Source organism: Chiloscyllium plagiosum, unplaced genomic scaffold (assembly GCF_037043375.1).
Source record: "Chiloscyllium plagiosum isolate Xiang-an unplaced genomic scaffold, Cpla_swu_hap1 HiC_scaffold_47, whole genome shotgun sequence".
Taxonomy (NCBI): domain Eukaryota; kingdom Metazoa; phylum Chordata; class Chondrichthyes; order Orectolobiformes; family Hemiscylliidae; genus Chiloscyllium; species Chiloscyllium plagiosum.
Genome location: NW_028270185.1, coordinates 40,948,812 through 40,965,646, shown reverse-complemented (window position 1 = coordinate 40,965,646; position 16,835 = coordinate 40,948,812). Strand labels below are relative to the sequence as shown.

The 16,835-nt window shown below is 44.0% G+C and overlaps 2 non-coding genes across 2 annotated transcripts; both read right to left on the bottom strand.

Annotated features, from left to right (window-relative positions):
* Positions 1 to 5,299: 5,299 nt before the first annotated feature.
* On the bottom strand, positions 5,300 to 5,381 carry trnas-aga (transfer RNA serine (anticodon AGA)). The gene has a single exon. It is a non-coding gene; the product is annotated as a tRNA-Ser (tRNA).
* A 3,857-nt stretch (positions 5,382 to 9,238) lies between these two features.
* On the bottom strand, positions 9,239 to 9,320 carry trnas-aga (transfer RNA serine (anticodon AGA)). Its single transcript has one exon. It is a non-coding gene; the product is annotated as a tRNA-Ser (tRNA).
* Between the last annotated feature and the right edge of the window lie 7,515 nt (positions 9,321 to 16,835).

Here is a 16,835-nt window from a genome sequence, read left to right as displayed (position 1 = left end):
GTACCTTTCAAAGAGAGCGTTTGTAGCTGTGGAATGATAGTGGCAGCTGTTTCCCCTCGCTCTTACTGCCGCCTTGGTAGTGTTGGGGCTGGTATTCTCATCTTATACGCGGTAGTTGAGTGTGCAATTCTCTGTTGTGGAAAAGCGGAGTGTTTTGGAGCAGAAAGATGTGAAGTTCGGATGCTTCTGGAGTTCTTGTTGAAAAGTTCGGTGACGCGAGGAAGATGGTTTGCAGACTTTTCCTCGCCTGTCTAGGTGACATTATCAGCGCTGCAGAGGTTCCTGTGAAGCGCTGCTCTCATGTTTTGGTACGAATTCATTTGGTTAAATTCCCGCTGCTTCCGTTTGTTGGGATTGCAGATTGGGTCCAACGGATGGAATCCGTGGATGAGTGCCCTGCTTCTAGGAATTGTCTGGCAGTCTTCTGCTTGCCCTGTCCTATTATTGTTGTGCTATTCTAGTCGAATGTGTGGCCCTTGCCGTTTGGACGTATTGCTACTAGGGACTGCTGGACTGACGCCCACGCAAATTCTTTGCCAAGAACCAATATCCACACACCTTCATTCGCAGATGCATGGCACACAAAGTTCGCAACGAGGATATGCTTTGAGGTAATTTTTAAATCATGCTTCCCTGTATTAAAAACAAATTCTGGAAAACGATATCCAGACTCCTCCGAACACTCGGACTGATGACAGCACAGAAACCGAGAGCCTCACACAGACAACAACTCACGAGAAAACAAGACCCAATACGTATCATGTGCAGGTCAAACGTGGTTGACGATATTCCACGCAGGTACTGCACGAAACACGACATAGGAGAAAGAGGCTGACAACTAGAGAGCTGCATTCATAATTTCACCAGGACTGTTAACGCCTCGGACAGCTGTTCCTTGCAGTTATGCACAGAATATTGAATGTCTCTGATTCCAGGGCTTGGAACTCGGATGATATGACCGTCTGCAACACTGGTTACTTCCTTGTGTGAGGTAACTCCTGATGGAACACATGTAACACTCTATTGCTCCTTGAGAAATATATCCAAAATAGGAGCTCATAGCAGCATTTCTGTTGTCTTTCTGGTGCTGTCCCTGACATGCCCTGTGGCACTGCACTTATTCTATGTTTCCTGACGTTTCGGAACATGCTTCCACGATCGTATTATGGGCAGTAATGTGCATTTTCGCTTCAATAACGGGGGTGTGAAGCGGAGGTCCACCATTCTCTATTCTATTTTTCTCTTCTTATGCACAACTGCAATACAGTAAACGATCAATTCGTATTGTAAGGGAATATACAGAGGCGTGTGAAATACCGAAGTTTTAATGACATTTATGCAATGGTTAGCGATTACCTTGATTCAGGAAATAAGGATGTAAACTCTGTTTGGCTGGAGTTGAGAAACAGTGAGGAATGAACTCACAAGCATGTGTAGTTTACAAGCCCACTCGCAGTAACCACAAAGCGAAATAAATCATACAAGGAAAAACAATTGTGTGTGAGTGACAAAAATGGCAATAGTCATGCGTGATCTTAACTTCCCATTAACACTCTCGGTTCCATTGTAAAAACGTTTGGAGAACCATAATCAAAAACATCCCACATGTCCCATAAAAAATCACGAAGGATATCTTGGTAATTCATTACTCTCCTGATGACTTAATTTTGCTATTTTCTTGGAAACCATCTCTTTAATTGTAAGCATCATAAAAAGGCTTTTTATTTGCCAGCAAGAAATAAATATGTGATTAACCTTTGTTCGTTTCATGTATAAGGACACTGAGACTCCTCTGCACTGCACATCTTTTGCGTTTCTATCTATTGTAATAGTAGTGTGTCTTTTGATTCTTCCAAACAAAGTATATGACGTCGCAATCCCGACATGAAACTGCATCTGCCAAGAATACTCCAATTGTTGGAGGGAATCCTGAGGAACAGAATGTACATGTATTTGGAAAGGCAACGACTGATTCAGGATAGTTAACATGGCTTTGTGCGTGGGAAATCGTGTGTCACAACCTTGATTTGAGTTTTTTGAAGAAGTAACAAAGAAGATTGATTAGGGCAGAGCAGTAAATGTGATCTATATGGACTTCAGTAAGGCGTTCAACAATGTTCCCCATGGGAGACTGATTGGCAAGGTTAGATCTCATGTAACAGCAGTGGACCTAACACCGACCCTTGTGGTACGCCGCCAGTACATGGATACCAAGAAGAACATGTTCCATTAACTACAACACTGTTTTCTATTGGCAAGCCAATTACTGATCAAAGCTGCAATCTCTCCCACAATTCCATTCCACCGCATTTTGTATAATAGCCTATTGTGGGGAACCTTATCGAACAACGTTCTGAAACCCATATACACCACATCAATCGGTTTACTGTAATCTCCCTGTTTGGTCACTTTGTCAAAAAAGTCAATAAATTCGTTAGGCAAGGCCGACCCATCACAAAACCGTGCTGACTGTCCCTGATCAGATTATTCTTTTCCAGATGGTCATAAATCCTATACATAATAACCTTTTCCAACACGTTACCAACAACTGCAGTGAGACTCACTGGTCTGTAATTATCAAGGTTGTCTCTGCGACACTTTTTGAACACGGGAACAACGTATGCTATGCTCCATTCCACAGGCACTATTCCTGTAGAAAACGATGATTTGACGATCGATGCCAAAGGCTCATCAATCTCTTCCCTTGCTTCCCAGAGGATACTAGGACAGATCCCATCCAGCCCAGGGGACTTGTCTGTTATCACACTCTGCAGTATTTTTATCACCTAATCCTTGTGAACCTCAATCTCTAGTACTCTGGACGCAAGTATCTCAGTATCTTCCTCGCCAACATTTTCATTTTCTATAGCGAACACTGTCGAAAAATATTTATTTAGCGCTTCCCCTATCTCCTCTGACTCCACACACAACTTCCCATTATTATCCTTGTTTGTCCCAAATTTAACTCTCGTCATTCTTTTAATCCTGACATACCTATGGAAAACCTTAGGGTTAACCCTGATCCTCTCTGCCAACAACTTCACATGTCTCCTCCTGGCTCTTCTCAGCTCTCTGTTTAGATCTTTCCTGATATCGTTGGAACCCTCGAGCGCTCTAACTGAGTTTTCACATTTTGTCCTAACATGAGACTTCTTGTTCTTCTGACCAGGAATTCCACTTCCTTAGTAAACCACGGCTCACGGGTTCTATATCTTCCTCCCTGCCTGACAGATACATACTTATCTAGGACACACAGGAGCTTTTCCTTGAATAAGCTCCACATTTTAATGTGCTCACCCCCTGCAGTTTCCTACCCCATTCTACGCTTCCTAAATCTTACCTAATCTTCCTAAATCTTGGGACTTGTGCCTCACAACACACTTCACATTCAACAACCAGATATACGAACAAATCAACGGAACACCCTTGGGCTCACCGATCTCGGGACTCATGGCAGAAGCCGTAATGCAAAGATTAGAGCTGTCTTTCCGCAAATTCAACCCAAACACTGTTTCAGATACGTGGATGACACCATTGTAATCATTAAAAACACGGAAATAGAGAAAACACACAGGATCATCAACTCCACACTCACAGGAATCCGATTCACCAGAGAGGAAGAAAAGGGCAACCAACTCCCATTCCTCGACGTGATGGTACAGAGAACACCTAACGGAGAATTCACCACAAAGGTACACAGGAAAGCCACACACACAGACCAAGTCCTGAATTATGAGAACAACCACCCCAACATACACAAACGAAGTTGCATCAAGACACTATTCAAAAGGGGCACAACACAATGCAGCACACCAGAACTGCAAAAAGTGGAAGAGGAACACCTATACAAGGTATTCGCCGAAAACGGATATCCTCGCAATTTTATCAACAGATGCGTAAGGGATAGACCACGGAAAGAGGACATGCCACAACCCAAAGGACTAGCCACACTACCACACATCAAGAACATCTCCAAACTGACAGCCAGACTACTGCGACCACTAGGACTCTTAACAGCACACAAACTAACAGCCACACTCAGACAACAGCTTACCAGAACTAAGGACACGATATCCAACATGAGCAAAACTAATGTAGTATACAAAATCCCATGCAATGACTGCACAAAACACTATACTGGACAAACAGGAAGACAGCTAACGAACCGCATCCAGGAACATCAACTAACCATGAAACGAAGCGACCAACTATGCATAGTCGCCACACACACAGACGACAAGCAACATGAATTCGAGTGGGACAACACTACTATTATAGGGCAAGCCAAACAAAGAACAACCAGGGAATTCCCAGAAGCATGGCACTCATCCACAAACTCCATCAACAAACACATCGACTTGGACCCAATATACCAGCCACTGCAGCGGAGAGCTGAAACTGACAACAGGAAGCGGCAAGGACAGGCCACCATAAATGCCGCACGAAACACCACAGAAGCGCTTCACAGGAGGTTCCCAAGCACTGAGGATGCCACCTAGACAGGGGACGAAACGTTTCCAACAAAAACTTCCAGCTCGGCGAACAGAAACACATCATTGTCTTGAGTGTTCCAGAGTTTTTCATTGTCCCAGAGTCCAGATGAAGTTTGCATTCCTCACGTACGTGAGCGAGAATGACTTCAATGTCTCAGATCAGTTCCTGTCCCGAGAACATCAGAGTCAATGTCCCGTCCTCTACTCGGTCCGACAGTTCACACTTCTTCATTCTCCTCTGATTCCATTTCCCAAAGAGTTTCTCAAGATTTACAAAGCTGGAGCCTAAATTATATGGTTTGCTTCCTAAACATTTTTTCAACTGCCAACTGACAATATTTTCACAGTGTCTCTTCACAATCCTCTGGCTTGCACCATGTCCAGGGATGAGAAGTCCCGTTTGGTGGAGAGATTCCCGAGGCTGATGAGTTTCACTTTGGAACAAAAATGGTTAAGTGGCGATTTCCTGCGGTTGTTTCTAATGATGGAGAGGGAGCGGTGGGGAATGAACACTTTGACGAGCAGGAGGAAGTGTTGCCACTGACCCGAGTCAGAGAACAGTGGACAGGGATTAAAGGAATCTAATGAAAAGCAGCACTTCTGCTCAGGACGTTCAATAACAGCTGCAGAAACCCGATGTGTCGAGCAGTGTATCTGGAAAGAGAAACAGAGTTAATGTTTTAAATATGGAACATTTCTGATGAAGAACTCGAGTTTCCCAAGTCTAATCAAATTACCGGCCTGGTTCACAAAATAGTTTTTCTGAATTTTGAGCGATAATTGTACCAGCAGGAATGCATTTATAACGTAGTCAGCAGGATTCGAACCTACGTGGGGAAACCCCAATGGATTTCTAATCCATCGCCTTAACCACTCGGCCATGACTACAGATGGCTCAGGCGGGTTGAGCATAGACCAAATCAGCCGTAATCTCATTGAAAGCTCTCGCTGTCTTGATGAGCGAAATGCTTCCATCTCCTTTCATACCTTTGCTGTCATTTGGAAGGTGCGAGACACCAATGTAAAAGAAGAAAAGCACAAAGGTAGTAAAAGATGTTTGCAGGCAAACTGAGTCAAAATTTTTTATTGAAAGGAAAATCACACTTGGCAATTTGCCATATCTCTTTGCGAACATGACCAGCAGAAGTAAGCAAAGGAGCTATTGATCTCAGTATTCTCGGACCTGAAGCAAACAAAATTTAGTGACATATTCATTTCTTTTTCTGGCGAACTAAATGATCTTTCCTGATGGTTACAATGAAAGAGATGGTTCCCAATAAGAGACAGAGATTAATTCGCATGTAGATATATTTCAATGGGACACGATTCATTTTCAGTCCCTAATTACCCCAGAGATGGAGGAGGTGAGTTACTTTTCTTCACTCTTCAACTCCTCAGCACGGAGGTACAAACATGAAACCGCTAGAGATGGAGTTCTTGAATTGGGAACCAGAGACACTGAAGAAACTAGGCTAAAGTGAGGACTGTAGATGCTGGAAACCTGACTTTAGATCAGAGTGATGCTGGAAAAGGACAGCAGGTCAGGCTGCATCCGAGGAGCAGGAGAGTCAACGTTTCTGTTGCCAGTCATGCTCCGCTGCACAAACAATTTTCGTTTTTGGCTCAGATTTCCTGCATCTGCAGCTATTTGTTTTATGTTTACCTTCATAATGTTTTGGACAAAACCAACGACCTGCCAGCATCGGAAAATCGGCAGACGTACTGGAACACCGATATGTTTGCTGAATAATACAACCATTCCATGAGCGGGAATACGATCCGGGCCACGGTGCTGAGAATACCGAATCCTCACAAGTAAATAACAAGAGAAGGCGATAGATACTATCGTACATGGTGTAAATAAAACACCCTGTCTGAACATTTTCGTTGCAGATTTTTTTCATATTGTCTTCGAAGATTTACAAAGTGGGAAAAGGCCATTCCGCCCGTGTGCATTGCGGCTAATCAGAGAGCCATCTATTCTAGTCGCAGTTTCGAACTTTGGCCCAAAGTCTCACGTGTTCTAATGTTTCCAGGTCAAATGTCAATGAGGTTATCCTATGTTCTTACATGTCACAATAATGGGACAGAAGTATAACGAATTGTAACTCTTTTGAGGAACTCATGCTCATTTTCACCCACAGAGGGAGACACACCAGAAGATACCGCCAAACAGACGGAAGTGTCCGTTGTGGAGAGCTGGAATTTGAAATGGACAATAGGACAAATGCAGGCTTTTCATGCGGAAGCACAGTGGCGATGTCCCGAGAAAACTTGACAGGGGAGCGTCAAAGTATACCACGGTTAAAGCAAAACACTCCCCCTCAAGCCAGGTAGGCCTCGAAACTACAATCTTCTGATCCGAAGTCAGACACGTTCTCCATTATGCCACTGGCCCAAGTGAAAGGCTGGCGATTGGCAGAATGTCGATATGTAATGCCATGAACTTTCACGGAATCAGAATTAAAAAGGTGAACAAGCACCGAAGATACTCACCAACATTGCTTCACTTCGAAGTTTCGAATTTGTGAAGCAGTGCCTTTCACTGGCAAAGGAGAAACATTTGTCCTCAGCTGCCTGCTTCAGGGTCGCATCCTTCTCTGCTGGAAGTTTCCATCGTTTTAAAAACAGTCACGACGCGATTTCATGATCCACTCCAGTGAAAACGTGTCATGGTGTCGTCCAAACAAGACCCTGCAGAAACTCGGCGAGAAACCTCTGGTCATTTCGAGCTCAGGATGTGGAATTAGACGAGATGCGTGACACCTTCTTTGGCGCCGCCACTTCACTGAAATTAGCGGCTCAAAACGAGCCGTTGTAAACATCAGCCTGATTTGTACCTTCCTGCAGTGCATTTGCTAAACAAAATCAGATCGCTCCCATCCGGCCCAGCTGACTTATCTTTTTTCACACTCTGCAGTATTTCAAATATCTCTTCCTTGTGAACCTCAATCTCTTCTCGTCTAGACGCAAGTAGCTCTGCATCTTCCTCGCCAATATTTTCATTTTCTATAGCGAACACTGTCGAAAAATATTTATTTAGTACTTCCCCTATCTTCTCTGACTTCACACACAACTTCCCACTATTATCCTTGATTGTCCCAAATTTAACTCTCGTCATTCTTTTATTCCTGACATACCTATGGAAGGCCTTAGGGTTAACCCTGATCCTATCTGCCAACAACTTCTCATGTCTCCTCCTGGCTCTTCTCAGCTCTCTTTTTAGGTCTCTCCTGATATCGTTGGAACCCTCGAGCGCGCTAACTGAGTTTTCACATTTTATCCTAACATAAGACGTCTTGTTCTTCTTGACCAGGGATTCCACTTCCTTAGTAAACCACGGCTCACGCGTTCTAGATCTTCCTCCCTGCCTGATAGGTACATACTTATCTAGGACACACAGGAGCTTTTCCTTGAAAAGGATAAAGTGAGGTCTGCAGACGCTGGAGATCAAAGCTGAAACTTTATTGCTGGAACAGCACAGCAGGTCAGGCAGCATCTAGGGAACAGGAGATTCGACGTTTCGGGCACATGCCCTTCTTCAGGAGAAGAAGGGCATGTGCCCGAAACGTCGAATCTCCTGTTCCCTAGATGCTGCCTGACCTGCTGTGCTGTTCCAGCAATAAAGTTTCAGCTTTCCTTGAATAAGCTCCACATTTTAATGTGCTCACCCCCTGCAGTTTCCTACCCCATTCTACGCTTCCTAAATCTTACCTCATTGCATCGTAAATTCCCTTCCACTAGCTGAAACACTTGCTCCGTGGATGCACCTATCCCCTTCAATCACGAAAGTAAACCTCAGAGAATTGTGATCGATGTCTCCAAAGTGCTCACCTACTTCCGAATCTAAAACCTGGCCAGGCTCGTTACCCAGTACTAAATCGAAAGTGGCTTCGTCCCTTGAAGGCATATGTACGTACTGTGTCAGGAAGCCCTCCTGCACATACTGGGCCAAAAATGACTCATCTATGGAACTCGTACTGTAGTGATCCCAGGAAATATTTGGATATTGTCTTGAGTATTCCAGAGTTTTTCATTGTCCCAGAGTCTAGATGAAGTTCGCATTCCTCACGTACGTGAGCGAGAATGATTTCAATGTCTCAGATCCTGTCCCGAGAACATCAGAGTCAATGTCCCGTCCTCTACTCCGTCCGACAGTTCATACTTTTTCATTCTCCTCTGATTCCATTTCCCAAAGAATTTCTCAAGATTTACAAAGCTGGAGCCTAAGTTATATGGTTTGCTTCCTAAACATTTTTTCAACTGCCAGCTGAAAATATTTTCACAGTATCTCTTCACAATCCTCTGGCTTGCACCATGTCCAGGGATGAGAAGTCCCGTTTGGTGGAGAGATTCCCGAGGCTGATGAATTTCACTTTGGAACAAAGATGGTTAAGTGGCGATTTCCTGCGGTTGTTTCTAATGATGGAGAGGGAGCGGTGGGGAATGAGCACTTTGACGAGCAGGAGGAAGTGTTGCCAGTGACCCGAGTCAGAGAACAGTGGACAGGGATTAAAGGAATCGAATGAAAAGTAGCACTTCTGCTCAGGACGTTCAATAACAGCTGCAGAAACCCGATTTGTCGAGCAGTGTATCTGGAAAGAGAAAGAGATAATGTTTTATCTTTGGAACATTTCTGATGAAGAACTCGAGTTTCCCAAGTCCAATCAAATTACCGGCCTGGTTCACAAAATAGTTTTTCCGAACTTTAAGCGAAAATTGTACCAGCAGGAAATCATTCATGACGTAGTCAGCAGGATTCGAACCTGCGTGGGGAAACCCCAATGAATTTCTAGTCTATCGCCTTAACCACTCGGCCATGACTACCGACAGCGTGGGTGGCTTGAGCATTGACCAAATCATTGTAAGCTGCCGTTGACTTGATGAGATCAATGCTTCCGTTCTCCTCTCCCACCTCTGCTGTCAATTGTCAGGTGCGAGACACCAATGTAAAGGAAGAAAAACACAAATTTAGGAAAAGATATTTGCTGCCAAACTGAGTCAAAATTATTGATTGAAAGGACAATCCCACTTTGGCAATTTGCTAGATCTCTTTGCAAACATGATCAGCAGAGCTGATCAAGAGAGGTATTGATCTGAGTCTTCTTGGGCATGAAACAATCCAAGGTTAGAGACATATTCATTTCTTTTTCTGGCGAAGGAGCTGGTCTTTCCAGATGCTCACAATGAAATAGATTTTTCCCAATAAAAGACGGCAAATAAGTCCCATCTAACGCTGACACCATCGTGAGCGCTGCTGTTACACAATACCACAGAGTCAGGGTCAATTCCCCCTTAAATGCAACTGAATGTGTGGAGTTTGCACATTCTCCCCGTGGCTGCGTGCACTTGCTCTGGTTTTCTCCCATAGCCCAAAAATGTACCGGTTAGGTGAAATGGCCGTGCTAAATTGACGTGGTGAATGGAGAGGAATACATTTGGGCTGGGGCGGGTCGGTGTGGAGTTGCTGGGCAGAAGGACCTGTTTCCATATTGTAAGTATTCTAATCTACGGTAATCAATGGCCAAGGTATGACGCACGTTGTTCGATGTTGCATATATGACTTTTCGATTGTTTTTCTTCAAAGTTTCTTTACAATTGAAACGGGAGTGGAAGAAGGGAAATGAATGTCTCCCATAATTCTTGCCTTCTTTTAGCATTCACAGGCGGTATTTTTCCTGTATTTTTTTTTCACACTGTGGTTACTGTTATTGTTCTTGTAAGCTACACCGGCTGGTTTCCTCTTTCCTCAATGTTCCTCATCTCTACCCAAACACATTTTCCATCCTTATCTCCTGAATCAATGTAATCTCTAACCATTGCATAATTGCCACGGAAACTGGGCTTTTCACACGCCTGTATATGTCATTTTCCAATATTAATTGATCGTTTACTGTGTTGCAATTGCGCATGTGAAGAAGAAAACAGCATAGAGGTAGGTGATCCTGGGTTTCAAACGCACCTAATTGCAGCTAAAACGCAGATTACTGCACACAATGCAATCACGGAAGCATCCACCGAATCGTCAGGAAGCACACAATAAGTACAATGTTGGATGTCATGTCAGGAACAGGACCAGAAACACAACAGAAATACGTCTCTTGGGTACTATTTTCTCAATGAGCTATCGTGTTTTACATATGTTCCATCGGGAGTTACCTCACACAAGGAAGTAACCAGTGCTGCAGACGGTCATATAATCCGGGTCCCAAGTCCCGGAGTCAGAGAGACTCAGTGCCCTGTGTGTACCTACAAGGAACAGCTGTGCATGGGGTTTATCGGGTAACTGAACTGCATGAATGCAGCTCGATGGTCGTCTGTCTGCTTCTCCTCTGTAGTTTTCTGTGCAGTCCCTGCGTGCAATCTTGTCAACTACGTTTGTCCGGCACAAGATGGGCATTGGTCGCTTGTCTCTGAGAGAGGCTGTTGGTTTATGTGTTGTCATAATTCCGAGTGTAAGGAGGAAACTGGTTGTCAGTTCCCAGAAACTGACTTTAATAAATGGAAGCGTGCTTTGTAACTTGCCGCGTGGCATATCCTCGTTGCGAAGTTCGTGCACTGCGAATCACGTTGCGGGACAATCCTACTTTGGCAAAGAATTTGTGTGGCAGTCACGAGTTGCCACGACCAGCTATCCCTAGTAGCAATACGGACAAATGGCAAGAACTACAAATTCGATTAGAGCAGCACAAGGTTAATGTGACAGGGCAAACAGAAGGCAGTCAGAAGATTTCTGGGTGCAGGGCAATCACCCAAGGTGCCTTTTCATATGAAAGTCTGTGCATCAGTAGAATCTGTAACCCAAGTAGTCTATGTTGGTTATTCATATTCCAGACAACTTGTGTTGTTCCCCGTTTATTCTGAAAGTGAATAGACATAGTTATCTCACCGTTATTTCGAAAGAAGATCCTGCATTGAATCTGTTCGACGTTATTTGATTCTGTGGTGAAAAGGTGGGCAATCGCGATGTGAGACGTTGCTATACTTTCATTTCCTTCATTACTGTCCTGGTGATGGAGAAAGGTGATCACCGGGGCATTGATGGCCTAATTTAATCATGGATACAATTGGAAATGTTCACTCTTATTGGTTCGTTGTTGTTCTGTTTTGTTTTATGATACTTGAGCACTTTCTGGGACTTGGCAATAAACTAAATCTCCAGTAGGTTTGGAATTGCCTCGCTGTTACTTGTGCGAGCGGTTCATGTCAGAGACGACTCACAGTGCATCACAGACAGCACGTAAGCTTCGGTGTGTCTGATCATGGTACTGCCTTTTCAGTTCTGATTCTGTTCCACGTTAAGAGCTGTCAGGTTTTGGATTCGCTGGAGAGGAAAATGGGTAATGCGATATGTGAGGTATTTTTCTTTAGCCAAAATCTTTGATGGCGAACTTGGGAAAGTGTCAAGAAGAATGGTCATTGGCAGCAAATATCCGGAAAACCTTCATCTCTGGATCGATTGGGCCCATCCACCCTCCGAACAAAATAGACAAACTCGCTGACTGAGTAACAAACATCATGCGTTTTTTTTGCAAATGGTGTATTCAAACCGTTGCCGATGGCTGGAGCATCTCAGAGTTGTCGAGCATGGAAACAAATCCCGCGAGCCAACTTGCCCTTGCTAAACACATAACCGAAAGTAATCCATACATATCTCACAATATTTGTGCCTTATCTCTCCGGGGTCTTCTGTCTATACACCCATTCAGATGCCTTTGAAATGTTCTGAGTGCACCAGACTCTGCCACTAAATGTGGCAATTCATTCCACACACAGAAAAGTTCTGTGTGAAAAACATGTGTCCCTCACATCCCTTTTAAATTTTTCCTCTCTCACATTAAATGTTTGCAATGTAGATTTGAACTCGCGTGTCTTGTGAAAAAGTGCTCCCTGACTATTTACTTTGTCTGTCTTCCTCATGATTTTATAAGCTTCTGAGAGGCCATATCTAAGCCCTGAAGCTCCTGGCAATCTGACGAAGCCTATTCAGTTTCGTTCTCATGTCCAAGCAGTGCAAACCTTTCAAATCCTTGTAAAGGTTTTCTAAACGTGCACTTGAAAGAAGTGTGTCCAGCTGCAGCACTTGCTTGACCGCGTGGTCACTCTGGAGCTGCGGGTGGACTCACTGTGGAGCATCAGCAATTCTGGAGAGTTATGTTGCCTCCCAGGTGCTCAGGCCAGGGATGTCGCTCATCGGCTGGAGAGCATTCGAAAAGGGGATCGGGAACAGCCAGTTGTCAATGTGCATACAGGCATGAGATGAGGACCTGCAGGGAGAATTCAGGGAGCCAGGAGAGAAATTAAAAAGGAGGACCTCAAAGGTAGTAATCTCGCGATTAATGCCGGTGCCGTGTGACTGCCAGCGGAGAAATGAATAAAAAAAGGCACGATGAACACGTGACTTGAAGAATGGTGCTGCAGGGTGGGTTTCAGATTTGTTGGACCAGTTCTGGACAATGTGGGACTATAAGAAATTTGACGATCTACATCTGAACCAGACGGGAACGAATGTCCTTTCGGGAGTTTTTGCGACTGCTGTTTGGGAGGTTTTATACTGTTGTGGCAGGGGGCTGGGAACCACAAGATTAAACAAATCGGCAGTGCGGTGGAAACTGGAAACGCTAAGAATCAGGAAGATAACATTAATAATGGGAAGATTAGGCAGAGAGCAGATGAATGCAAAAGAACTGGTGGCCTGAAATGCACCAACTTAATGCATGGAGTATAGACAGATGAACTTAGGGTTTAGGTTGATGCCGGGGAATATGACGTTATTGCGATCACAGAGATTTAGTTGAAGGAAGGGCATGGTTGGCAACCAAATGTTCTAGGGTATAGATGCTTCAGATGGGACAGGGAGGGAAGAAAAAGGAGAAGGAGTTGCATTGCTGGTCAGAGATGATATCATGGCTGTGCGAAAGGAGGACACCATGTAAGGCTTGGGTCGTGAGACACTATGGATGGAGCAGTGAAATAAGAAGGGTGAGGTTAGATTTTTGGGGCTGTATTACAGTGAGCGTGAGGTGTAAGAAAAACATAGTTAAACAGATCATGGAAAGACGTAGAGGCAATTATTTAGTGTTGATTGAAGATTTCTGTTTTCCCAACATTGTCCGGGATACTCTTAGCGTCAGAGGTCTGGATGGGATACCATTTGTAGGAAGCCTCCAGGTGAGTTTTCTGGAGTGGTATATCAATAGTCCGACGAGGGAATAGGCCATATTGGATCTGATATTGGGGAATAAGCCAGGCCTGGTGATAACAGTTGCTGTGAGTGATTTCTTTGGGAAGTGTCCAATATTCTGTAAGTGTTAGAATACTCATTGACAAAGATCAGAGTGGTCATGAGGAAAGAGTACTATCCTGGGACAAAGCTAATTATATCAAAATTATGCAGGAGGTCGGAAATGTGGATTGGAAACAGCTTTTTGTAGGAAGGTCCACATTTCATACGTGGCAGGCTTTCAAAGATAGGTTAAATATAGTGCAGGGTAGGCATGTCCCGTTGAAGGCAAATGATTCGAAAGGCAATATTCGTGAACTGTTGATGACAGGACAATTGCACGACTCGCCAAGAGGAAAAGGCAAGCATGCATAACGCCTCGGCAGCCAAGAACATAATGGTCCCTGGAGGAACATGAGAAGAGTAGGACAAGTCTGAAACGAGGAATGAAGGGGGTTAAAAGGGGTCATGAAACAACTTCACGCTAGCACAATTGAGGAGAATCCTAAAGTCTATTATTCATATATAAGAAGTAAACGGGTAACCAGAGAAAGGATTGTTCCACTAACGGAAAATGAACGAAGGCTGTATGTCGAATCTGAGAGATTGGGTATGATTCTGAATGTTTATTTTGCATCAGTGGTCACTGAGGAGAGGAACATGGTGAATGTTGAGTCTAGAGTTAGACATTTGATTAGTCTGGATCATGGTGACATAAGAAGGGAAGCTGTGTTGGGCAGGCTAGTGGTAATTAATGTGGACAAATCCCCAGGAACGGATGGGATCTATCCCTGGTTCCTGATTGAGGTCAGAGAGGAAATAGTTGGGGCACTGGCAGATATCTTCGTGGCATGCCTCAGCACAGGTGAGGTTCTGGCTGACTGGAACGTTGCTCATATTGTCCCCTGTACAAGAAGTATATAGGGATATTCTGGATAACTACAGAACAATGGGCCTAACATCAGTGTTGGGAAAGTTGCTGCAGAAGGTACTGAGGGATAGGATTATTCATATTTACAAAATAATGTGCATATCAGTGAGAGGCATAGAGTTTTTCAGGGAAGTGCCCAAGTTGATAGATGAAGCAAAGGTTGTTGATGTCACATACATGCACTATAGTAAGGAGTTAGATAAGGTAACCAAATACAGAACGTAAAGTAACATGGTGTGCAGCGTGTTCTAGACAAGTGGATAATTAATTAGTTGTGCAATAGCAGACAGGGAGTGGCAGTTGAATGAGTTTCGGGAAATGGAGAAAGATGAGCAGTAGTGCTCCACAGGGGTCAGTGTTGAGGCCACTTTTGATTGTGATATACATAAATGATCTGGAAGACAGCACTGTTGGAATGATCAGAAAGTTTGCAGATGACACGAAGATTTCTGGACTAGCAGAAAGTATAAGTGACCGTTAAAGAGTACAGGAGGATATTGATATACTGAAAATTGGGCGTAAAAGTGGCAGCTGGAGTTCAAAACAGACAAATGTGAGGTGAGATATTTCGGTTAGTCTAATTCTAGATGGGGTTATACAATGAACGGAAGAGCTTTGTGGAAAAAATATTGATGGACAGAGAGATCTGTGAGTACAGGTCCATTATACACTGAAGCTTGCTGCACAGGTGGATAGAGTGGTCAAGCAGTCATATAGTATGTTTGGCTTCATTGGATGGGGTATTGAATAGAATGGCTGGAAAGTCATGTTGAAATTGAACAATACATTGGTCTGGCCACACTTAGAATACTGTGTAAATTTCTGCCGCCACATTACCAAAAGGATGTGGACGCTTAGGAGAGGGCACGTAAAAGGTTTAAGCGGATGTTGCCTCGTATGTAAGGTGCAATCTAGGAAGAGAGGTTGCGTAGGTTAGGTTTGTTTTCATTCGAAAAAAGGAGTTTGAGGCGGACCGTTTTGAGGTTTACAAAATCATGAAGGGTACAAACAGCGTCGATAGAGAAAAGTTTTATTTCCCAGGTTGAAGGATTAACTACCGAGAGGTCACGCTTTCAAGGTGAGAGGTGAAATGTTTAAGAGGGATACACGCGGCAACTACTTGGCACAGCGCGTGGTGAGTGTCTGGAATGCGTTCCCAGCAGAGACGGGAGAGGTAATCACGGTAGATGCATTTAAGATCCGTCTGGATAGATGCATGAGTAGGTGGGGAGCAGAGGGATACAGATGCTTAGAATTGGGTGACAGGTTTAAACAGTAGATTTGGATCAGCTCAGGCTTGAATGGATGAAGGGCCTGTTCCTTGTCTGTGCATTTTCATTCGTCTTCCTTCTTAAATTACGCCAATTTCGTTACAAAATTTGCGAGTTCTATGTGTCTGAAGTGAATCGATGCTGAAACACTAGTCATAACAAATCTGAGTGTTGGATTTTGTGTGGTAGCGTGGTCGAGCGGTCTAATATGCTGGATTTTGAAGCTTCAGTTTCTATCGAATCGTGGCTTCAAATACCAAAATCGTAAGTGCGCTACTATGTGGAGATGTATGTGAGAGAACTGCGCATTTGTGGATTCCTTTTAGTTTGAGTATTTGCAGCTCCTCAGTATGCTTACCCTCTCGGTGATAAAATCAGCGGCCGTCTCTGAAAACAACGCAAATTCCTGCTGTCCGACGTATCCTCATATCCCGTCGATAACTTTGCTTTAGGATATCTGCGTTGCCAGTTTCTGTATCTCAAATGGTCAGCGCAGTTGGGTGAAATGTTGGTGGTTCGAGCCCACCCAGGGAATAAGCCTCAAATATTTCAGCACAACCATTTACCCCGACCATATATTGACATTGTAACCGATAAAACTCATCCATGATTCACCCCAAGTCCGCAGGGAGTGAGACGTTTACACGCAGCAGAATACGACATCACTTTCTCCAAGCTCCCGATGCCAACAGAAAGCGGCCACTGCAGCTTCAATCAGCGACTTTCTGCCAAGCCATGGGAAACAACTCGTGGAAACTCCTTCCTTAGTAACAGCTCTTTCCGTGTGAAAGGAGCAAAACTTTCACTTTAAATTGGAAAGGGCTTCAGGGCATTGGAATGTTGATCCAGTTCTTGGAACGTGTTATAAATAAAAATCCTGACTTGACAATAAGAAGTGGTCAAGGTTTTAGGTAGAA